This window comes from Schistocerca americana, chromosome 4 (genome assembly GCF_021461395.2).
Source record: "Schistocerca americana isolate TAMUIC-IGC-003095 chromosome 4, iqSchAmer2.1, whole genome shotgun sequence".
Lineage (NCBI taxonomy): Eukaryota > Metazoa > Arthropoda > Insecta > Orthoptera > Acrididae > Schistocerca > Schistocerca americana.
In genome coordinates this window covers 413,705,631-413,729,896 of record NC_060122.1, presented here as the reverse complement: position 1 = coordinate 413,729,896, position 24,266 = coordinate 413,705,631, and the positions used below count along the sequence as shown (strand labels likewise).

The following is a 24,266-nucleotide window of genomic DNA, read 5'->3' as shown; positions in this document are numbered from 1 at the left end:
CAACGTTCATAGCGTTGGTGCTAACTTTGACACTCCAAGAGCGTTCATAAGGTTACGTGATCACAGTTTTTATCACTGTTCATCATTATACACAATGTAAATCAGAGCTCTTCACGTGTTTACTAGTTCCTGCGAAACACGTTTCACTGTTCTGATTGCTGTTAGTAGCTTTCCACAGTACTTAACAGACAATCTATATGCAAATGACACTTTTCAAGTAATGAGGTCTGGTGCACTTGCATATAAGTTCATATTACCATGACTGAATAACAAAATTTAAAATTTTACACTGTCACATGAACATGAGACAATATAAAACTTTCAGAATCTGCTACATTATCTTGACCATGAGATCATTACTGAACTGTCCAGATAACAGTACATTTCCATTTTTATTACAGATACATATATTTATATATTTCTATTTTTCATTTCTTTTATTCTTATTGTTATTTACCATGCTTGTGGAACAGATGTCCATGTTCGGTTTATCTAACCGGAATGTTGCTCATAAGAGTATTTTAAATGACTTTGTAATGAAACCGTGTACGTAAATCAGTACACATTCAGATTTCGCTTCACTAGTGGTGAAAGCAGTTTATTTTATTTATTTATTTATTTATTTTTTCAGTCACACAGCTCACACACCACCAACACTCACTACGTGTGTGGGACTACATGACTCGATCTTATGAAAATATTTTTGTTATATCCATTCTTACACACGAACAAATATAGTGCTTAAGCATGTTAGTCATTTCTGTCCTACGTATAGGAAGGTAAAATTCCTCACATTTAATGCAATAACACTGAAGTGTTTATCAAGTTATTTATCCCTTTTAGAGTAAAAATACATTTATTATGGGGATTCTCTACTCCTTGTTCAAATAATTCAAGGACATTACATTATACTTGACCTAAAAGCTTATAAACTAATACATACATAATATTATCACATTATTACTGTTAATTATTTTATCATAAACTTTATATTTACAGTTATGGGGTAGTGCACTTGCACTTCTGATTGGTCCTTTGTATCACTTCGTTTTTCTTAGTCCAGGGGACCGAGTAAGATGTTCTGCAATAGGTCTTGTGCGGATATACTTTCATATTATATTGGTAATCTCTTATGATTCCAGGGCGTTCAGTGACTACTTCGAGGAATCCGGATAATAATTCTGTTAATTGTCTAGCCTCTGAAGCATTAATGCAAGTTGCCCCCTGTACTTTCTCTTCTATTGTTGTGACGATGTCACGTTGATGGGTGCATCGTTATTTCGATTTTTGTGACGCATCTGTGGGTGCTTATGATCCAACACTAACAGCTTCTGTTTGCTGACAGAAAGATTTGATTTTCTCATCAGCAGAAGTTTCGCACCGAACTCCCGCTTCAGCATTAATGTTGTCGGTCGTTGTTGGTACTTAAGTGCACATGTCCCACGGGCGAGATCAATTACAGCTTCCCGTTCCCGAAGGAACTCAAGACCCAGTAGCACCGGTACTGACAAGTTATCCATTAGTAGGAACGTGCATAATAAGCTATCATTTCGCAAGGAAACTTCCACCTGTGTCTGGTATTTTATACTCTGTGCCTTTTTTCCCAATGCCCCTATAACCTTACAATTTGCAACCGGCAAAATCGGCAATCGTCTTATCTGCGATACCTTCTTGAAAAACTGCGTGTTCATAACTGATACATTCGCACCTGTGTCAAGCAAAAAAGTAGTTGTTACACCATTTACGGCTCCGGTGACACTTGCTTGGATATTTTCCCATTGTGGCTTATCAGGGACAGCAGGTTCCTCATATAGCTCATCTTCGATCCTGTTGTCATCCTGATACCGTATCATGTTTATTTTTTGTGTCGTCAACCTATTGCCTTCATTGTTGGCCTCGGTCACCTGGCGAAGGCCTACAGGGACCGAAATTAGTTTGTTGGCTTCTGAGTGTTTCGTTTTGTTTCCGAAGGTACCTCCACTGTTCTAACATTTTGTGAGTTTTCAGTCGGAGGACGCCTGCTTGGATCCCACCACGGTGGATATTGATTGCTTGGTATAGGTATAGCCTGTACATAATTTATTGGCTGACCTGAATTGACAGAATTTTGCTGCGGCTGCCAATGACTTGGCCCCGGCTGTCGCCAATGTTCACTGTCACCCCGCATATTTTTAGGCTTGTCTTTATATGGACTGTCTGACCGGTCGTCATTTCGTCTCTTTCGGTTGTTATTGTTTGGGTTTTCAATGTGGTACGGTCTCTGGTTACCATTCGGTAGTTGGTGTTCTTCGGCCTTTTGATTATTACTAATATTATAATTAGGATAACCAAAATTTTGGTTGTAGTGATTCCTACTACTATAATTATTATTGTATTTAACGTTACTATAAGCTTTACTTTTGTTTTTCTTTGGACTACCTTCGCCCCTATTTCCATTCCATGAATTTTTTCTATTAGGACTATTGTTTTTGCTGATAACGTCAGAATTTTTTCTGGCGTCTTCTTGCACTAGATCCAGAGAATCCGTTACAGACAGAAATTCTTTCAGATCGGTGTCTGCAACATTAAATAATTTTTCTCTAATATGTATGGGTAATCTAGCTTTTAACACTCGCAGTAAGTCTCTGGTGGTTATTAGCTCATCCCAGTACCGGGTCATGTTAATATATTTTTCAAAGTACTTTCTTAAGGAACCTGACTTCGGATTGTACATTTCTGCATTGTAAACAATTTTACGGTGTCGCTCTTCAGTAGACGCTGGCCAGAATTGATCAAGGAACGCCTTCTCAAAGTCGTGGAAAGTCTTGCAAGTTTCTGCTGCATTTAATGTCCAGAGCGCCGCATCACCAGAAATACGTGAAACCAAAAACTGTATTTTCTGTTCTTCCGACCATGATTTTGGAAGAACACTTTTGAAGTTTCGAATGAAAACTACTGCATGTATGTTTTTCTTGCTTTCTTCGTTAAATATTTGAAACTGTCTATGCTTAATCAGACTTTCTTCACGCATCAAAGTAGATAAGTGCATGGAATTTGAAGTGTCGGCAGAAGTGCCAACACCGTGTTGTTTGAGGAAGCCGAAATGCACGCTATAAGCTCACGCAGGATGGCGTGAGGTCTGAAACAGGATACGTAATGAATGCTATAAAGAAAAGTACGTAGCTGCTGGAATACTTAACTTTAATCCACAATTGGGGAACATTGGTCTTGTTGATACAGTATTATCATTTCAATATAACTTGGTGATGGCGCCTTGCTAGGTCGTAGCAATTGACTTAGCTGAAGGCTATGCTAACTATCTTCTCGGCAAATGAGAGAGTCTTCGTCAGTGTCTGTTGCTAGCTACGTCGCCTGTACAACTGGGGCGAGTGCCAGGACGTCTCTCTAGACCTGCCGTGTGGCGGCGCTCGGCCTGCCATCACTGACAGTTGCGACACGCGGGTCCGTCGTATACTAGCGGACCGCGGCCGATTTAAAAGCTACCACCTAGCAAGTGTGGTGTCTGGCGGTGACACCACAGAATTGCTATCATTCGCAGGTGGTGTGGTTACTTTCTTACAAGTACATTCTATTCCACTATTATTGATCCTTGGTGTCACATATTGCTCTGGTAATATCGGTTGATTACCAAAATTTGGTCTTCCTTCTTGTGCATTAAAATTCGCCGTTAGATTATGTACGATCTTTTCCCTGTCAGTACCAGTGTTGTCATTACTGCATACTGGCAGATTTTCAAAGTTTTGATTTTCAGAGCTCAGCACCCGGGCTACTTCTGTTCGGACTTGCTTTCGGATTTACGAGGGAATGTCCTCCTGCATTGTTTCCACAGCTGTATCCAAGGCTTTGAATCGGTTCTCTAGTCTATCTACTTCAGTTTGAAGACTGTTGACCTGAAAAGGAATGTTTGTTAACGGTTCACTAGTGGTTTTTACTGCATCGATCTCCTGCTTAAAATGGGTAGTAATAGCATTATCATGATCGACCAACACATGTTTAATTCTACGCATAATTTCTTTATCTCTTTCCAGAAAACTATTGTTTATATTTTCAAAAAATTTCTTTTCCTTTTCTTGGTCCCTGAGCTCCTGTTGCTGTTTTTCTATAAGCTTTTTCTGTCTACGGCTTTCCTTTTCCTGTTGACGTTGTCTTTCTCTACGGTTTTCCTTTTCCTGTTGACGTTGTCTTTCACGCTCGTGCACTGTAATAGTAAACTTCTCAAAAAATGCTGTTAGCATATCGTGTATCGACATAGCTTGAGCATTGCTAACTTCTGCCCCTTGCTCAGAACAAATATTGTCATTAATTCCTAACTGGTTGAATGCAGGAGTGTCAGTTTGTTTTTGGCAGCTCCTCAGTTTTACTATCACTGGGGACATCAGTTACTAAATTATCATTCATAATTAAATTTTCTAATAATTCGACAGAAATATGGGTAGATTGTTCTACCTGAGACTCTGATGTCATCTCTGCATCAGTATGCTCATTCGGTTTATTTTTCTTTTGTTTAACCATTCTATCACCAATATAGCACAACAAATGTATAAAATTGCCCACGCAGTGAATGTCGTTTGTGTGCTGCAGCTCAGTTACCGAATATGCACATCTGTTCCTACCTGAATTGATTGACAGTTGTGGACTGCACTGCTTATGTGAAGTTACTCGTGTGTCTGGCACCAGTGCAGATACAGATTCTTACAGCAGTCCGGTAGGAAGATGTCAATGCTCATGAAACAAATAAATGAACAATGATTAATAGTTTGTTTCGGTACCCCGTACCTGTAATAGATCACAATTTCAATTATTGAAATGAATAAATGTGCATTGGTGGCCCCACGTTAGGCGCCAGTGTGGCGTCCGCTGTTGGTTATTCAGTGGTTTGGTATTTAACTAATTTGTAAATGAAAATGATAATCTTATTTTATTACATTGAGTAATTACTAAATAATTTTTTCTCCCGGCTAAAGATTTGATCAAGTTGCTAAAGAACTCCAAGTTAACGTCGTGTTAAAGTGTTGTCTGTAAGTTGTGTAAGTGTCACTAAATCACAGTTCATACAACAGATTCTATACAACTATGGATTATGATGGAAACAGTTATCTTCAGCAAAATGATCATTAAAACCACAGAATATCAGCCGCGCACAACACTGACGTATGTTACCTGAAACAGTATTTTTCGCAACTCGTGCGTAATTAATTTCGGCTCCATACATCAGCTAGAAAAGTTTGTTATAACGATCGTGCTATGAGCACTGTTTTTAAAGAACCAATCTGATTCGAATTATTTTCATTAAAATGAGTTCGGGACCACCGATGCACATTTATTTTTACACATTTGTATTACGTTCAGCATTTATGCCTGCAGAGTTGCGTAATTTGAATTTGCCGCTGTGATAATTGTTAAGATGGCGGCAGACAATTGATAGAGACTTTCTATTGTTAGAGCAAATAAGTAAATATTGAAATTGTTTATTAAACGCTATAAACTATACTTTCATATTGTGCAGAATTTAGACCTCATCAAGCAAACATTTCATTTGTTTCTAAGGAAAACACTGACAAAAACGCGATACAAATCGCTATCATCAATGGCTGCGCTGGTTGCAGCGGAAAGAAATAATTAAGACAGATAATGCTTACTGAGAGAGGAATTAAAGTTAGAAATAATTATTCGCTCATATTTATAATAATAATGAACTCTATTTTCAAGTAATAATTAACAAATAATTACAATTTCTTAACAGACCTCAGTTTGATATGCGTCCGCAAATTACAAAAGACAACCAACAAAAGATAAAAACAAAGGAAGACAAACGCAGATCATAAAAGGGATTTACAATTATCATTGTCTTTGTATGATACACATCGATATGTCTAATTACATCATAGAATATATATAAATAATTAATATTTATAAGTTTTCACTGTTTTTTCATACGTCGAATACATAATGTTTATGACTGTTAGAGGCATAATTTCCTCTCGTCGTACTGTAGCCAAAAATTAATCTCGTGGCTGTTACAGTGTGTGTGTGTGTGATTTGCGTCTGTCTGTTCTTCGTCCAACGAAAAAAGTACAGTAATAGTCTATCTTCCATGGTAAAATGGTAAAACGAAACGGATAAACATAGGACTAGGTTTTGGCTACAACAAGAATCGTAGTAACTACAGTAACTGAGAATTATAGTGTATTAATGAAAACATATACCGTACCAAATGAGTTGTAGTTTCTACACTTATAATTTTATTAATGTAATTAATGGAGAGAAGCAAAATGTAAATTTCAGGAAAAGATTGCCAATGAAATAGAATTAGAGTCAGCAGAATAGTTTTGTGTGTTTCAAATTCCTTTATATCCGCCCTCCACCGCGATTCATTAGAGGCAGTGGCAGTATGGTTGAGGCACGCAGATGCCTCGTGCGTGTGTGTGTGTGCGTGAGTGCATGACGTCCCGCAGTGCTGAGAGAGTACGGCGTGGCCGAGCGATGGTGCAACGCCGCTGCTTCTGTCAGCGGCGTCCTGCGCGCTCAGTAGCTAAGGCAGCAGTGGACGATGCAAGGCTGTCTGCTGCGCTACAGTGGCCGAACCCACTGTAGAAGCACTGTGTCCCAGCGTTTGGCTGGCCTCCTGGCGGCGGCGGCTCTGTGTCTCGTATGTCACGGTAGGCTGCCCCGATGCGAGGTCGAACTGTAGACCCCGTGCAGCATTCCGGATGGCACCCCAAAGTGTCAGTCTTTGGTGTCTGTGGTGCTCCGATGATAACAGGACATGATTTCAGTCCAAAAGCCGCTGCTTGTGTTTATATCCTCGCAGGCTGCGTTTGCTTAGGCTTTGCTATGCCTTGTGGCACAAAAGTAAAAACATTCATGGTCACTGTTATTGAATGGTTTCCACTTTCTTCTTCTGCTGTGTCAGATATTTCCTCACATTGCCTGTCTGGCTCGATTCACAACGTGCGATGGCTGTGTTGTGTTTTTTAACGGATAACATCTGCACTTGCCTGTGGCTGGCTCTGCCTCTACTTAATACTCTGTGCGTTATTGGCCAAATACGTTCGATGCGCTAAAATGGCCTTCCTTTTAACGTAACCTGGTCCCTCCAGTCCCCTCAAGCAGACTTCCTTGGATACTAGAATGTCAATCACAGGCGGCTGACACAACTGAATCCGTTCCACTCTTTCAAGATTACGTTTATCTTCAAGTTCTCTTAAACACCGCCTATCCTAAGGCTGCGTTCACACTGCCGGCCGGGCCGAGCCGAGCCTGGCCGGGCCGCCGTCCGCTTCGATATCAAACACATGGCTTTGAATTGCGGTGTTCACACTGGCGGCCGGGCCGCGCCGACACGGCGTGAGCCTCCCGGAACCGAGCCGCCGACATCCCGAATGTTTAATATTGCCGGCGCGAGCCGACCGCAGGCGCGAGCCTGTGGAGCAGCACTACAGCTTCTGCAGTACACGCATCACACGTCTCCCTTCTGCTTTCATCACAAGTGTGACTGCACACGTCTTTTATTTTAAGATGATACCTCACATTTCACAATCAGTGAGGAAAAATTACGTTTATTATAATGATACATGCGAAATTACTTTTATTTCATTTATTTAATCTACCGTATTTACATGCATTTACAACAATAGCTTGCCAGCGATCGCGGCATTGCCGCCACTGAATAGTTCGCATTTACTTGTAAACGGAGACAGATATGAGTGTCACTGAGGGACGGAAATGTGTCCCTACCAGATGATAATGCATTGTAAAGTCATGCTGTGGCAGTTCCTTATCAGTGGAAATAGAGCCACTAAGTCAAAGGGCATTATCTCAAAACTCTTCGCCTATCAATCTGTCTATCTTACAAGGAAATGAAAAGAATTCTGTGAGGTCATCAGTGGCTCCACATGATGAACCATGACCACTGCCAAGCGCTGCATCATGAAGAAAAAAGAAGAAAAAAGTTGGAAAATTCTGAAGGAGTATTTCTGCGATTCTTCATTGAAGGCACAGCAAGACATTACCCAAAATGACGAAGCTAATTACTTCCTAATGATTCTCAGGAGTCCCATAAACTCTCTTCCCCTCAGAGGTAAGCGTTTGTGAAATTTAAAATACAAAAGCATGACTACAATTAATTGGAGGTAGTGAATGCTGCACAAAGTTCTACTGCAAACCAAAAACTGTGTACTAACGAATCTTCCCTTATCGTTATACACAATTTTTCTTCTACTCTTATACTTCTGCGAAAATTTGTGTTCTGTTTAGAAATTTTGTCTTGAATGTTCTGCAGCACATACTGAAATGTATTATGATTCATTCTGTAATTTGAATAAAATTTTTCAGGATCTTTTTAAGTTCTTCATATAAAGAAAAAAACTCTCCTAAATGTCTGTCGCTATTTTTGGGATGAATCCATAACCTCCTAGTTCTTCTGTACTTCAAAGCTCGACGAGTTACTGCAGAGTCAAAACAATACCAATAAAAGAGTGAAGACATTGTTCTACACGACAGCACAGACTAGCTAAAGGCGAGCGACTGTTGACTGCAGCAGCGTTTTCTACTGACTTGCTTGTCAGCTGTCGAAGGGTGGCGATCTTTTTAAATTTATTTATTTGGCCTCAGGCAGCTAACAGCCATTTAGCCAAAGAGTGGGGATTACCTTGACAGTGCAGCGCAGCCCGCCAAGGAAGGAAAAAAACAATGAAGAACAATGAAACGCACATCTGTGCCGATCTACAGTAGTTTCATTAACTCTCCATTATTTTTTCTGTCAAAGTAGACAACGAGACTACAGAATTGCGCTTCAGATATCTTTTAGTTCGAAATACGAAATGTACATCATACTAATTGTAGGATGTTGATGACAAATAATTGTTTGTCTTTTGTGATGCAACGTGTGGCCAATTATAAAAGCATAGCAGATGATTGTCCAGCCGAGGGAAAAATTCTTATACATTTGGATTTATCTAGAGAATGAGACCATTAAAATAATACGAGGGACCGGCACTTGGTCTGCGCTGATCAGTAGTAATTACTTTTTTTCTGTCCTGCATTATTTGACTACACTAAACCAAGCTGTAACCGCGCGAACTCCGTGGCTTACTGACGCCACTGAATAGCTCGCATTACTTGAGACCAGAGACAGATATCTGTATCATTGTCATTTCAAAAACTTTTTGGTACTTTTAGCTACATTTCATTCCCAACAATGTATGGTCTAAAACGGATCTAGCAGTAAGCTACCCGCTACATAACTTTTTCACTACAAGATTTGTAAATCAAGTGCACAACGTTGACAAATAGCATCATTTCACAATGACTGTTAAGAAATATGGAAAGATAAATAATTCAATACGAAGCTAAGATGTTGCACTACCACGTGTACGAAAATCAGATTCTTTAGCCGCATACTTTCTTCAAAATCGGTTGGGAAGTGTTACGAAACTAAGAAATCACGCGAAACGAAAAGTAGACTTTTTCATTTTTCACGACGTAAGTAAAGCTTTTAAGGAAAAAATAAGTTCATAAAACGATGTGGCGAAGTCTTAAATACCGCTAAGAATTTTTAAAACATGAAAATCGGAGAAGTGGATTTTCCCCCATTTCGCCGTCCCGGCTCGGCGCGGCGCGCAATGTGAATGCACTACTCGTCGGCTGGCTAGGCACGAGCCGAGCCAGTACGCGTCAGCCCGACCCGGCCCGGTCGGCAGTGTGAACGCAGCCTAAGCCTCTTAGTATTCTGCTCAAGTTAACTTATTGTTACAGTTTTGACTGCTGCCTCCTAGGCTCTGCAAATCCAGTCGACTGCAATCTGAACAATGACTGGGTCCGAACTTAGTCTCGAGTTTCCCTTTTTATGTAGGTAAACGCTTAGCAGAGTAAGTGTCGCGGCGGTAGCCGGTACGACAATTGTCAATGTGGTTTCCTTCCAGTACTGATTCTCCCTGTACTGACTTACATGTTGCATCAATGATCCCAGGGAGATTCGACCCACCTGCTCGTAAAAGAATTTGTCTAAGGACAGTATTAACTTAGGCTACAAAGCCTGTTTTAACATAGATTTGCGACTGGTAACACTGCCTTTGGTTCTTGTGGTCAGTACAACTGATACTGCGCAATAATCAGAGGGGTTATCCCCGAAATTGTGATAGGTAGATGGAACTAGGTCCCACTATTACACGTCCCGTTTATCAGTAATCCCCTCCCATCTAACTGAAATTTCGGTCTCGTGAATTTACCCTGCTCGAAAGAAGCGTCTACTACTTTTAATTTATCGAAGGCATAATACAATCAATGCGCCTCAACCAGCTGGAAGCACTAGTCAGGCCCAATCACCTGTTCTTTGCAATCCTTCTCCGCTCCCTGATCCAGCAGTAACTTCTCTGCGCTGGAATCGTAACCCCCTCTCACTGTCCTCCTTGGACAAACAGTACCTGGAGGGGCTACGAAAAGTGCAAAAGAGCTACCACCAGAGTTGAGGATGATCTTCTAACATAATGATACAAATGTACCCTTTTATTTTAAACTAGCCACAGTAACAGTAAGAACTGATGGAAAGGAACTGTACGTCTTTGTTTGTTTTCCAGTAGCAGGGAAGCAGGCAACGTACAAATGTTGTGAAGTCCACATGTATCCTGGACAGTATGGTTCTCTATCAGTAAACAGACGAGGCTGGCCTGCACGCTTTTGTGCTGTACGTGTCCCTTCACGTTTCCACTTCACTATCACATGGGAAAAAGTGGACCTGGGGATGTTTAGGAGTGTGGAAATCTCGCGTACAGACGTAAGAAAGGAGTGACACCCAGTCACCTGACCACGTTCGAAGCCCGTGAGTTCCGCGAAGCGCCCCATTTTGCTCTTTCACGATGTCTAATGTCTACTGAGGTCGCTGATATGGAGTACCTAGCAGTAGGTGGCATAATAATGCACCTAATATGTAAAACCTATGTTTTTGGGGGTGCCCGGATACTTTTGACCACAAAGTGAACTTGCCAGCTTTCTTCTGCGACATTCTTTTCTTTCCAGTGCCTATGTATCCACCTAGCAGAGCCTTTTCCTTACTTCTCTTATCTCCCTCGTAAATTCCTTAACAGTTTCTCCTGTCTTTTCGTTCTTGGTTCCCAACATGTAGAAAGGAGACAGCATTTTACGACCATACACTGCCTCACATGGTGACAATCCTGTAGCTGTGTGCTGCTTGCAGCTCTACACTGAGACCACATGCCTTAAATAGACATCCCAATTCATATAGTGTGTGTCCGCATAGTGTGTCTTAGCATTTTACTAACTGTTCTGTGCACCTTTGACCAAGCACATGTTTGACACTTTCTTCAATAATTGTGTCAATGGTCTGGCTTGCCGGCCGCAGTGATCTAGCGGTTCTAGGCGCTCAGTCCGGAACCGCGGGACTGCTACGGTCGCAGGTTCGAATCCTGCCTCAGGCATGGATGTGTGTGATGTCCTTAGGTTAGTTAGGTTTAATTAGTTCTAAGTTCTAGGCGACTGATGACCTCAGAAGTTAAGTCGCATAGTGCTCAGAGCCAGATCCAATGGTCTGGCAACATCTGCATATCCTTTTATGAATCTTTGGTAATTATTTGCGACTCCAAGGAATGACAGTAGTTAATGACTCAGACACAGAAAATTAACATACAGCTTTAACCAATCTCGGGGTCTGTCTCAGCCCTTGTCTTACTAATTATGTGACCGAAATGGCCACCTCTTACAACAAAAAGTTACACTCTTCTGCACTCAACGTTAAAACCAGTGCCCTCAACTTCTGGAATAATTCTCCAATCGTTGTATGTGCTGTTCCATATCAATCACACAGACGATTATATCATGAAGATACACCAAGCATTGAAGTTCTTTCAGTTCTTTCAATTGTCTGAGAGCTCTATCAGTAAGTTGCTTCCAAAGTTCGAGTGTCGGTCCAGCACACAGTTTTGACCTGCCAGGAAGTTTCATATCAGCGAACACTCTGCTGCAGAGTGAAAATCTCATTCTGCAAACAACCCCCTAGGCTGTGGCTAAGCCATAGTTCCGCAATATCCTTTCTTCCAGGTCTTCCAGGAGTGATAGTTCTGCAGTGATCGCAGGAGAGGTTCTGCGAAGTTTGGAAGGTAGGAGACGAGGTACTTCCGGAAAAAAAGCTGTGAGGACGGGACGTGAGTCGTGCTTGGGTAGCTCTGTTGGTAGAACACTTGCTCGCGAAAAGCATAGGTCCCGAGTTCGAGTCTCGGTCCGGCACACAGTTTTAATCTGCCAGGAAGTTTGACATGAGCGCACACTCCGCTGCAGAGTGAAAATCTCATTCTGGAGTAATCATGTAGTCAACGAAAACCATCATAGTATCAGTGTTGATCCTCCAGAGGAAAACACAGCTTTGCATAAAGACCATGCGCCATCTATTAAAGAATATTTGGCACACTTTCTCCGTGGTCTGGCACCTGGATCAACTTTAAAGACACGCTACAGAGGACCGAGAACTAAACTGCACTGAAAGGACGTTTTGTGAAAAAATACCACTCAGAACTTTTTCAATTTCCACTCTTGAATTAGCCAATAAGATTATTTGGAGCTTCCGTTTTATGGCTGATTGTCTCGGAAAATATTGTACTTTATATAAATGTAAGTAAAACTAGCGTGGTTGTTACATTCATTTTGCTATTCAGCATTTGCGAAACGAACGTCGTACCTTATAATTAAAACCAGAAAAACCCCAGTTCCTTATGTAATCATAATCTCATGAATGAATCGGCTCCAAACGGCTGGTTTCTTCATAAATTAGTTAATGAGTTAAATATTGGACCTTTAGCACGTAAGTGAGCGAAAGTTTCCGAAAGGTCTGAAGTTAGACTTCAGATTTGTTGGAAGTCGCTAAGTGCTCTCATTATGAGACACTGGATGGATATATCTGGGATATTTGCACTCCATTCCGAAAGACCATGTCGATGTTGTTTCGTTGAATGGTTCGCATGATGACACTTGTTGGTGACCCAGCACTGAAATCTGCAGCAATTTGCGGAAGGGTTGCACTTCTGTCACGTTTAACGACTCTCTTCAGTCATCGTTGGTCCCGTTCATGTTGGATCTTTTTCAGGCGGCAGCGATGTCGGAGATTTGATGCTCTACCAATTTCCTGATATTCATGGTACACTTGTAAAATGGTCGTAGGGGAAAATCCACACTTCATCGCTACCTCGGAGATAATGTGTTCCATCGTTCATGCGCCGAGTACAACAGCACGTTGAAACCCCCTTAAACCTTGAAACGTTCTGGTAGATTATAATTGTGTAGTGGACCGAGGCTCGACTCACGACACAAATCTGTGAGGCCGGGTCATGAGTCGTGCCTGGGTAGCTCAGATAGTAGAGCACTTGTCCGGAAAGGCAAAGGTCCCGAGTTCTAGCCTCGGTCCGGCAGACATTTTTAATCTGCCAGAAAGTTTCATATCAGCGCACTCTTCCTTGCAGGGTGAAAATTTCATTCACTTAAATCTTGATAACCTGCCACTGTAGCGACAGTAACCGGTCTAACAACGGCGCCAGTTGCCGAGGACAGCGCCATGTTCTGCTTGTTTATATGCCTCTGTATTTGAATACTCCTGCCTATACGAGTTTCTTTGGCGCTAAAGTATAATCACCGTACGAGTACAGAACTTTGTACCACTGATGTCCAGGGTATGTGGTGCATGCTTTCCATGCGTCAAAGCGCCATCTTCTAGTAGCAGCTATGGCCAACATGAACTTGGACAAAAGAAGCAGGACATTATTGGTGAAGCGCTATTATCAAACAAGCAGTAATGCTGCCGCTGCACTTCGAAAGTATCGCTGGCTGAAAGGATTACGGAAGTGTGCTCTTTCTCCACGTGCTGTGCAGAGAATGATGAAGTATGAATTAACTGGAGAACTGGGCCTTACTCTAGGAAGAGGACGTCGACCGGTTGCACCACAGGTGGTTGATGAAATCGCTGTTGCTATGGCAGACAAGTGGGATACGGAAGTACTAAGGAATGACGAGATACGTTTGAAGTTCTCTAACGCTATAGATACAGCAATAAGGAATAGCGCAGTAGGCAGTACAGTTGAAGAGGAATGGACATCTCTAAAAAGGGCCATCACAGAAGTTGGGGAGGAAAACATAGGTGCAAAGAAGGTAGTTGCGAAGAAACCATGGGTAACAGAAGAAATACTTCAGTTGATTGATGAAAGGAGGAAGTACAAACATGTTCCGGGAAAATCAGGAATACAGAAATACAAGTCGCTGAGGAATGAAATAAATAGGAAGTCCAGGGAAGCTAAGACGAAATGGCTGCAGGAAAAATGTGAAGACATCGAAAAAGATATGATTGCCGGAAGGATAGACTCAGCATACAGGAAAGTCAAAACAACCTTTGGTGACATTAAAAGCAACGGTGGTAACATTAAGAGTGCAACGGGAATTCCACTGTTAAATGCAGAGGAGAGAGCAGATAGGTGGAAAGAATACATTGAAAGCCTCTATGAGGGTGAAGATTTGTCTGATGTGATAGAAGAAGAAAATAGGAGTCGATTTAGAAGAGATAGGGGATCCAGTATTAGAATCGGAATTTAAAAGAGCTTTGGAGGACTTACGGTCAAATAAGGCAGAAGGGATAGATAACATTGTATCAGAATTTCTAAAATCATTGGGGGAAGTGGCAACAAAACGACTATTCACGTTGGTGTGTAGAATATATGAGTCTGGCGACATACCATCTGACTTTCGGAAAAGCATCATCCACACAATTCCTAAGACGGCAAGAGCTGACAAGTGCGAGAATTATCGCACAATCGGCTTAACAGCCCATGCATCGAAGCTGCTTACAAGAATAATATACAGAAGAATGGAAAAGAAAATTGAGAGTGCGCTAGGTGACGATCAGTTTGGCTTTAGGAAAAGTAAAGGGACGAGAGAGGCAATTCTGACGTTACGGCTAATTATGGAAGCAAGGCTAAAGAAAAATCAAGACACTTTCATGGGATTTGTCGACCTGGAAAAAGCGTTCGACAATATAAAATAGTGCAATCTGTTCGAGATTCTGAAAAAAGTAGGGGTAAGCTATAGGGAGAGACGGATCATATACAATATGTACAACAACCTAGAGGGAATAATAAGAGTGGACGATCAAGAACGAAGTGTTCGTATTAAGAAGGGTGTAAGACAAGGCTGTAGCCTTTCGCCCCTACTCTTCAATCTGTACATCGAGGAAGCAATGATGGAAATAAAAGAAAGGTTCAGGAGTGGAATTAAAATACAAGGTGAAAGGATATCAATGATACGATTCGCTGATGACATTGCTATCCTGAGTGAAAGTGAAGAAGAATTAAATGATCTGCTGAACGGAATGAACAGTCTAATGAGTACACAGTATGGTTTGAGAGTAAATCGGAGAAATACGAAGGTAATGAGAAGTAGTAGAAATGAGAACAGCGAGAAACTTAACATCAGGATTGATGGTCACGAAGTCAATGAAGTTAAGGAATTCTGCTACCTAGGCAGTAAAATAACCAATGACGGACGGAGCAAGGAGGACATCAAAAGCAGACTCGCTATGGCAAAAAAGGCATTTCTGGCCAAGAGAAGTCTACTAATATCAAATACCGGCCTTAATTTGAGGAAGAAATTTCTGAGGATGTATGTCTGGAGTACAAAATGGTTCAAATGGCTCTGAGCACTATGGGACTCAACTGCTGAGGTCTTTAGTCCCCTAGAACTCAGAACTAGTTAAACCTAACTAACCTAAGGACATCACAAACATCCATGCCCGAGGCAGGATTCGAAACTGCGACCGTAGCGGTCTTGCGGTTCCAGACTGCAGCACCTTTAACCGCACGGCCACTTCGGCCGGCGTCTGGAGCACAGCATTGTATGGTAGTGAAACATGGACTGTGGGAAAACCGGAACAGAAGAGAATCGAAGCATTTGAGATGTGGTGCTATAGACGAATGTTGAAAATTAGGTGGACTGATAAGGTAAGGAATGAGGAGGTTCTACGCAGAATCGGAGAGAAAAGGAATATGTGGAAAACACTGATTAGGAGAAGGGACAGGATGATAGGACATCTGCTAAGACATGAGGGAATGACTTCCATGGTACTAGAGGCAGCTGTAGAGGGCAAAAACTGTAGAGGAAGACAGAGATTGGAATACGTCAAGCAAATAATTGAGGACGTAGGTTGCAAGTGCTACTCTGAGATGAAGAGGTTAGCACAGGAAAGGAATTCGTGGCGGGCCGCATCAAACCAGTCCGTAGACTGATGCTCAAAAAAAAAAAAAAAAAATGGCAGACAACGCTGCAAGCAATTCCAGATCAACGGGAAGAGCGCGTGCTGTGTAACCTTGATTGAACATCCCGTGGTCCACTGCACGGAAGGTGCTTCCATTCTCAAATGGTATCCGTACAAGAGCCATGTTGTACAGTAGCTTGTACGACAGGACGCACAACGACGTGTTGACTTCGCTCTCCACTTCCTCGCAAGGATTGAAGTTGACGAGGGCTCGCTCTGGATCATCCTATGGACAGACGATGTTCATTTTTCTCTGACTGGTCAGGTGACAACCCAAAATTTGCCGAATGTGGGGTTCTTCACTTCCAGTCACTGACTGTGCGTTAAGGTCCTCTGTATAGTGAACGTGTCACCGTGGCTTCACGGCTACATTCATTACTGCCTCATCCTTTTTTGAACAGGTTGGCGCTCAAGGACCAAAGACATGCAGTGTGGCTGGGCAGCGTTACTGCGATATGATTCGCCAGCATGTCATACCTGTCTTGCAGGAGAGAGGTGCATGTAACTCAACAGTTTTTATGCAAGATAGGGCCCACTGCACACCACTCGTGAAGTTCACCTGCCTCTTCAAAACACATTTGGTAAAGATCGAATAATCAGCCGATCGTTTCCAAATGCTTGGCCGGCACCATCACCTGATCTCACTTCCTGTGATTTCTGGTTGTTGGGCTACCAGGACAGGGTTTTCCAGAGGAACATTCACACATATGCCGATCTGAAGCACAGCATATCAAGAGAGGTAGCCAACCTACCGACGGACAGGCTTCGTTCTGCTGTGTAGAAGGCAATCCTGCGGTTTCTGACTCTAATGGGAACCATATTGAGCTCCTTTGGTAGCAGTTATGGTACCGGTACGTAATGGTATGATGCACCGTAGCAGCACATTAAAAGTGTTTCAACTGAATTGATTCTCATTGTTTCTCTTCCTCATGTCTTTGACATTAATGCTACCAAGGTTGGTAATCGTTCGGTAATTAGTTTCAGTGTTATAACGTTTAAATAGGGACAGTTTAAATATAACCACCCGCTGTATCATATATTTTGATACCCGAAGACTGACTCATAAAAACCCATAAATTAATTATATACGAGTATATACATAATTTAGGTTATGGGGAACGCTCAGAGCGTGTGTCCTATTCGCACTTGTCCGGTTTTTTAATTCAGTCAAGGAAACCCTTTAATGTAAGTGTATGTATTGTAAAATATACAATTTTCCAAATTCATAAGTAAGAAGAAAGTATCATTAAGTCTAAGGTTAATGGGAAGGCAAGGAACTACAGGAAGCTACAATCTGTTTCACATAGAATATTTTCGGTGCTTGCGTAAGGGCTTGCCCATTCGAGAGGGGGTTTCAGGCTGATGAGCAATGGAAATCATGGTAGGCCACAGGAAGTTAAGTAGGGCTAGACAGAAAGGAAAATACACTCCGCTAAGGAAAAAATATCAGATATTTTCCTAAACATGGTGGGAATTAACGAAAGATACAGGTATTCCCCTCACATAAGCGTCGTCGGCAGATGTGTGTTGACAACTGTAGTACCATGTGAAATTCTGTCAGTAGTGCGTGGACGCTTTCATTTTACACTGTGTAAATTATGACGCTGTCATAGGAAAACTATTTAACATGTACCTCTCAAATTTTCAGATGAGCGATTCGTAAACGATCTATTTCTCTGAACTGAGGGGCCTTGGTATTTACGCTAAAACGATGTAGCATGGTTCAAATGGCTCTGAGCACTATGGGACGTAGCATCTGAGGTCATCAGTGCCCTAGAACTTAAACTAATTAAACCTAACTAACCTAAGCACATCACACACATCCATTCCCGAGGCAGGATTCGAACCTGCGTCTGTAGCGGTCACGCGGTTCCAGACTGAAGCGCCTAGAATCTCTCGATGTAGTATGGAATGTGTTAAACTCCTATTATTGTTATTATTATTATATTATCGGAGTTGTCTAGGCCTTTATTTAATTATTATTTTTTTAAATTTATTTATAGCTGTGCGTCCACGCCTATGCCCATACAATGCAGTGTCGGCCTTGTGCTTAATGTTTACGATGTTTTATATTCTGAACTATGAGTCACAAAATGATATGATTTTGTAGGTACATTCAGCAGCATATATGGATACTGTCTGCTAAATGTATTTGTGTGGTAATCTTACTGCGTGGACAGCAGAACTAGTAAACGATAAACATTTTTCCTTTCATTTTTTACGGGTTGTCAGCGATAAAAAAAATTCTTAAAGATTTACGATATGTAAAAAAAGTTTTCTGTAAGTCGCTAAGTGTTCTCGTTGTCAAATATAGTATGAATAAAGTCTGTGTATTCACGCGTTGCTGGCTACGCTTCTCTTTAACCCCATGCCTCTGATAGGTAGGCGGTTCTTATATCGGCAGCGATGGCCGTCTGACAGTAAGGTGACGTTATGTGTGTATCAAGTTTGGCTGAAGTCAGTCGAGTATTTTAGGATGAGATGTGGAACACACACACGCAAACACATTTTTTTAATGTGCATGGATTAATACATTTTGTGAGTTATCTTGTTATTACTATTATTATTATTATTATTATCTTATACATGTTGAAAGTCGAGGCAAGCTATGTTTGGGGAAGGAGGGCTGGCGATGTTTTTTTTTTCCTTTTTTACATATCATAGCGGGTCTTCCACGATACCTTCATTTCCTACCGTTATATAGATTGAACTGCTTTATCTTTCTTTTTTTGGAAATTAAATTGCGTTGCTTTACTTACCACTGCAAAACCGGGTTGGTGTTGTGTGTCTGCAACGACAACGGCCGCAGAGCTCTCCTACCAGTCCTAAGAACGATTTCAAGACGAGATACGGCGATTAGCACAGCAAAGCGAGCCAGAGGAACGAGCGTCTCTGCGGAGCGTATTGTCGTGGAGAACAGCTTACTCGCAACGCAGCACGCAAGGAAAGAAAATTGCTTTTGCTCCTCCTCACGAACGAGACTATTACTGCGGCCGAGCGGATGAAGAAGGAGCGCGCCGTCTGACGTCCAGTAAACTAAGAATATGCGTCCGCGAAACGAGGGGAAGGGAAGGGAAGGGAAGGGCAGCGCGTAACTCACGGCCGGGGAGGCGTGTTTGTTCATGGCTCGCCGGCGTTCGGAAGCATAACCACAACTCGCGGCCGGCGCTCGGACGCCGCCGCCGCTGTTAAAACAAGTGGCTCCAGTTTGCATAAATTCGGCAGCGCAGCCGGGGTCTTGGGAGCGGTGGGCGGCCTGCGCGCCCACACACATCACCGGGGACAAACCCGGCCTCTTGTTACAGCTATAAAAGGGACTCGGGACGGGCAGAAGGGTGAGGAGGAATGGGTGCCGAGTGCTTCCAGGCCGCCCGTAGCTTGGGAGTGGAGCGAGCCCCAAATTGCGGCCGGCGATACCTTGTCTCACCTGGGATCTGTCACAGTAACTAGTAAGCCGTCGACGGATACTGATACGGTGGTATTTGACTGTTTCAGAAATAATGAAAGCAGCCCCAGTGGGAAAATGTTTAATCATTTTATAGACCCTCTTATTGGCCAGCCCAGATGGTGTTCAGTCAATCAAACGCATAAACAAAAAAGGCAGTCACTGATGCAGTACAAAATATATGTTGATAAAGCTCTGATTAATGTAAAGTCAAACTCCTTGTACATTGAACTTGACTGATAGTGCAGATGTAGATGACGATAATTTTGTGTGATTCGTGGCCGATCTCAAGTATTTCAATTGATCACCACTTCTGCGACTTGTATGTAGCTAATCTACCGCAGTTAGCCAACCTGTAAAAAGGGGACCTACGGTTTAAAGTGGAATCCGAACCAAATGTAGTTCCTGGCGACTTCTCACATCGTTAGGAGGGCATGGCTTTTAATCTAGCCATGACAGAAAGCTTCCGTGGCAAGGCCGAGATTGAGCCTCATGATTTGACGTTTTTCAGGCATGAGCTTTAGCACTAGACAACAAGTCCTGATTTGCAGACATGTGAATAAAAAGCCAAGAACAGCCTTATTGCAACTAATTAAACAAGCTACGTTTGAAAATATTACAACCTGACAAACTTTAAGTGCAGGAAACCTGGCTCCAATTCCTAGACAATCGTCATGTGCATCAAGTGTGAAACGAATGCATGCATTATACAAATTATTCTATTTGAATCAAAATTGTTTACATTGTCAATCAGGGGGTAAGCGATCTGTTGCAAATTTTATTTATGTTAGGGATTGGAAGACCATGAAGTCAAGGTCGCACATGAAAACTTGTTTATTTCGATGTATTAGTTTTACCTAACAGTCTAGCCATCTTCAGACTCTAAAACATTCTTCATTAATGTTGGTGTTTTTAAGGCTTGACACGTCGTTAGAATCTTTCTTAAAATACACCATAAATGCATGTCATAGTTAAAAACAAGTAGTCACTGTACTAACGATGGTCATAAAACAAAGGCGTTATGCCCTTAAAATACAGTAACTGACGCAATCAATATTTACGTCCTTAGTGTGTCAGTTACTATGTTTTAATGCGATTACGCCTTTGTTTAATGATCATCGTTCAATTACACTGGCCAGGAATGGTGAAATGCTGCATTTAACGAACTCATGTATGCATGTTGTCATGTTAAGAAAGGTTTTATCGAAATATGAAGGCGTAACGGCGCTAACAGTAACCAACCTTGAGATGGCTTAATTGTTAGCCGAAGCTAGTAATCCATTCAAATAAAGAAAATTTCATGTATGACATTGACTTCATTGGTTTTCAATCAGAAACATAAATAAAAAATATTCTTTTTAAGCCAACCCTAAAAATTAAAGATTTATTTACTGCTAGCAGAATTATTAGGTACCAAACATTCTTATTGGCTTGAACTTAAGAAATTATTTCAGAGCATCAAAACACTCCGTAGCGGCAAGAGCGTACATTGGCAAACGCAAAGTGAAATGAATATTTTGTTGCTGGAAATAATGTTTTTATTGAAGAGGAAGGGGAGAAAGTACAAAGCAATAAGTGAGACTTGAGGCTCACACTTACGGACTTCCGTTTATTCCTTTGTCAATCATCGAAAAACGTTTCTTTTGCATTTGTGTCATTATTTTGTCTTTCTTGCACGGAAAATATGAAAAGAAAAGTTTCGTTCCTCATATCAAGAGTGATAAGGTTCACATTATTACACCAGGATACAACGAGACTTTTGTAACAGTCACGCTATCAATCATACCACGTATATGATCAGGTACCAACGATTGCGCCAGTGTAAGAGGTCTGTCGGTGCTTCACTAAACAAAATTAGGCCAGGTACAGAAACTTATTTCTTGGAATTCAAATACAAATAAACATACAATTCTGTTTACTCATATAATCCGTACAAGCTGAGAACTGAATTCCGTACATTATAGGCATTCTTAACAGTAAAGCCCTGTCCAGAGGCTGAGTCGGTTGTGCCATCGTTGTACTACGGGCTCTGTTAGTTCCAATTATGGAGGGCTGTTTACCGTAACGAAATGTTCCTCTATGGTAACTGCTAACCCCAGAAGAATTCTGCCATAAGTCTGTATGGAAGAAAATTGGCTGTTCACTGTAGACTGAAAATGCTCGACATTTCAAGACTGAAGACTTATTTGCAGACTTCTGCGCAACGAGTTGTATTGCTGCGTGGACTGCTACAGCGAGTCTGTGCGATTGACTGTTGCTGGTACATACAACGTGCTTCTCGGCTATTGACTCTCCAAGCGGAGAGGTATCATCGTTGCGTCTTGTTGGCCTTTCGTTGTTGGCGAGGCAAAGTGATCAGGCTGCTACAGTTGGCCTCTGTGAACAAGCACCGAAGCTAACGCTGATCCTAGCTTCGTCACGGTATGCCACGCCGAATGCCGCTACGATGGGTGGGAGGCCTAACCGATAGGGACAACGGCGCGGGACGCAGGAGGTATTTTACTTATTGCGTGTATACGTTTCAGCAGGTAACTTACATGTGTACAGGGTACGTTATCATCAACAAGCGTTTCATCAATATCATTTGAATAAATGCAGTTGTTATTCGAGCCGTCACATTCTGAAATGTTACAAGTTTGTTTGTGTGGTGCCGGCCTCTGTGGCCGAGCGGTTCTAGACGCTTCTGTCTGGAACCACGCTGCTCCTACTGTCGCACGTTCGAATCGAGCATTCGGCATGGATGTGTGTGATGCCCTTAGATTACTTAGGTTTAAGTAGTTATACGTGTAGGGGACTGATGACGTCAGATGTTATGTCCCATAGTGCTTAGAGACATTTTAACCATTTTGTTTTTGTGTGGCCATCCACCGCAGCAAGAGTATAAATAGTAGTTTTGTAAATAAAACTGCCTTTCCCTGCTGCAATTTACTTTACTTATTCCACTCGCGTTTCGCCTTATCTTGTTCTAATTCTTCATTAGTGGCATATATAACGATACAGTTTTGTTAGTTTTAGATTATTAAACAGTTCACGTCGTGATGTTTTTGTAAATAAGTAATTACTTACGATTTGCTAATCTGCGTTTTCTCACATCTGGTCTGGAGGTCGCACTAATACTTTTAGTACTGGCATATAAGCACAACTTTGCGGTCTGACCTTTTTGTCACTGCTCACCATGTTTATCATTGTTTTTTGTGGTGTACTGTGGTTCTTTTATCACTCGATGTGACTATTTCGCTGGGCACTGCTTTTCACAACGTAAATACTGCGACTCTATTACGTGTTTCTCCTCTTTGGAATGCTTACTTATGGTTCAAATGGCTCTGAGCACTATGGGACTCAACTGCTGAGGTCATTAGTCCCCTAGAACTTAGAACTAGTTAAATCTAACTAACCTAAGGACATCACAAACATCCATGCCCGAGGCAGGATTCGAACCTGCGACCGTAGCGGTCTTGCGGTTCCAGACTGCAGCGCCTTTAACCGCACGGCCACTTCGACCGGCAATGCTTACTTACTTGTTGTCAACCTAACGAAGTACGAAGTTTATGTTCAAGACTAACTTCTATTCATGATTATTACACCGTGTGTGTGTAAGAGAGAGAGAGAGAGAGAGAGAGAGAGAGAGAGAGAGAGAGAGAGAGCGAGAGAGAGAGAGAGAGAGAGAGAGAGAAACAGAGTCCTTTTTTTTTGCGAAGTTGGTGGTTTGAGTTGTATGGTGTAGTACTAGCTGTTAGCGAGTGGTTGCAAACCTTGGTGACAGCCGATTTGACTTTTCGTTTCAATATTCTGTGGAAAGGTTCCTGGTTAAGGCAGTGTAAAGATGTTTGGTGCTATTATTATCATATTGGGAGCGTTACTCTATTATTTTATCTATTAGTGTAAATAATGATTTGCTTGACACGTATCTTGGTCATTCAACAGGGCTTTCCTTTCTGCTTTGGTTTTCTGTATGCGGTAATTTTCTTGAAGGGTTAGAAGATGTTTCTTATTGTTCATTCTAAATATTTTCATATCATCTTCTCTAGTGGTTGGTTTGTCGTCATGTTCTCTTAGGTGTTCTGCAAATGAGGAGTGGTTTGTCCCATATTTCCAGGCTCTCATGTGTTCTTTGTATCAGTATTGCTTGTCCTATACATCTGCCTTCACAAGTGTTACACTGTAGTTGACATATACGATTGTTGTAACTGAAATAGTGGCCACTACTATTCACAACCGATACAAAAGAGTTTCATGTTTGCACCTGTTACTGTCCTTCAAAGTAGTCACCAACGTTGTGTAGAACCCGCTGCCAGCGATGTGGAAGGCCTAGTATACCGTTAGCAGAGCCTGTTTGTTCGTGGTAAGAAAGGAGCGGTCTACTGCCTGTCGAATCTCTGGATCAGTTCTGAGGCGAATGCCACAAAGAGGTTCCATCATCTTCGGAAACAGATCAATGTCACAAGGACTTCAGTCCGGGGAGTATGGTGGATGGTACAGTACTTCCAAGTCCCATCGACCAAACGGAGCAGCCACAGCCTG

At 41.9% G+C, this 24,266-nt stretch overlaps 1 protein-coding gene across 1 annotated transcript in view; it reads left to right on the top strand.

Moving 5' to 3' along the window:
• LOC124613517 (hemicentin-2-like) overlaps window positions 1-24,266 on the top strand; it is a 1,448,717-nt gene that overhangs the window by 611,346 nt on the left and 813,105 nt on the right. The window lies entirely within an intron of this gene.